Here is a 982-nt window from a genome sequence, read left to right on the forward strand (position 1 = left end):
CAATTGATGAGTGATTCGGAGCAGATGTGCTCTTTTGGTTTTGATAAGTGTGTGGAGAAGTGTTGTTGTGGGGGTGTTGAGATGTCCTCTGGGTGAATTGCTGGTGAGCTGCATTGTTGTTGGAGTTGTAACGTCTCTGGTCTTGGTTTTGATCTTGCTCACTTCCCCACCCAAAGTTTGGGTGGTTTCTCCATCCAGGGTTGTAAGTCTTGGAGTATAGATCATAGTTTTTCCTTGGTGAATTCCCAATGTAGTTGGCTTGCTCTTGACTCCCCTCTGCTTCTTCATTCACTCCTTCTTGGATTGTTGATGAAGATGAGATTGCTGCTACTTGGTTCCTCTCCATCTTCTTGGTGAGGTCAGCCAGCTGCTAGGTAATGAGCTTGTTTTGGGCCAACAGAGCATCTACATTGTTTAGCTCTATCACTCCTCTTGTGTTCCCTTTTTCGGAAGCATAGAAGTAGTCATTTTCTGCTACTGTTTCAATAACATCTATGGCTTCCTCAATGGTCTTCTTCTTGTTCAAGGATCCTCCAGATGAATGGTCCACGGCCTTCTTTGACTCATAGGATAGCCCTTCATAGAAGATGTGCAGCTGCACCCATTCGTTGAACATGTCAGGTGGACACCTCCTTGTTAAGTCCTTGAACCTCTCCCATGCTTCATACAGAGTCTCACCATCTTGTTGTCTGAAAGTTTGAACCTCAGCTCTCAGCCTATTGATTCGTTGAGGAGGGTAAAATCTTGCTAAGAATTTGTTCACCACATCCTCCCAAGTTGTCAAGCTCTCCCTTGGGAAAGATTCCAGCCACTTGGCTGCCTTGTCCCTGAGTGAAAAAGGAAATAAGAGCAGTCTATAGGCGTCAGGATGAACACCATTAGATTTTACTGTGTCACATATTCTCAGGAAGGTGGTCAAATGTTGATTGGGGTCTTCTTGAACACCTCCTCCAAACGAACAGTTGTTCTGAACAAGGGTGAT

At 44.9% G+C, this 982-nt stretch overlaps 1 non-coding gene across 1 annotated transcript; it reads left to right on the plus strand.

Moving 5' to 3' along the window:
• The first annotated feature begins 614 nt into the window (after positions 1 to 614).
• LOC112768667 (small nucleolar RNA R71) lies at positions 615 to 718 on the plus strand. The gene has a single exon (XR_003186069.1). It is a non-coding gene; the product is annotated as a small nucleolar RNA R71 (small nucleolar RNA).
• The last annotated feature ends 264 nt before the right edge of the window (positions 719 to 982 follow it).

Source organism: Arachis hypogaea, chromosome 17 (assembly GCF_003086295.3).
Source record: "Arachis hypogaea cultivar Tifrunner chromosome 17, arahy.Tifrunner.gnm2.J5K5, whole genome shotgun sequence".
In the NCBI taxonomy this organism is placed as follows: domain Eukaryota; kingdom Viridiplantae; phylum Streptophyta; class Magnoliopsida; order Fabales; family Fabaceae; genus Arachis; species Arachis hypogaea.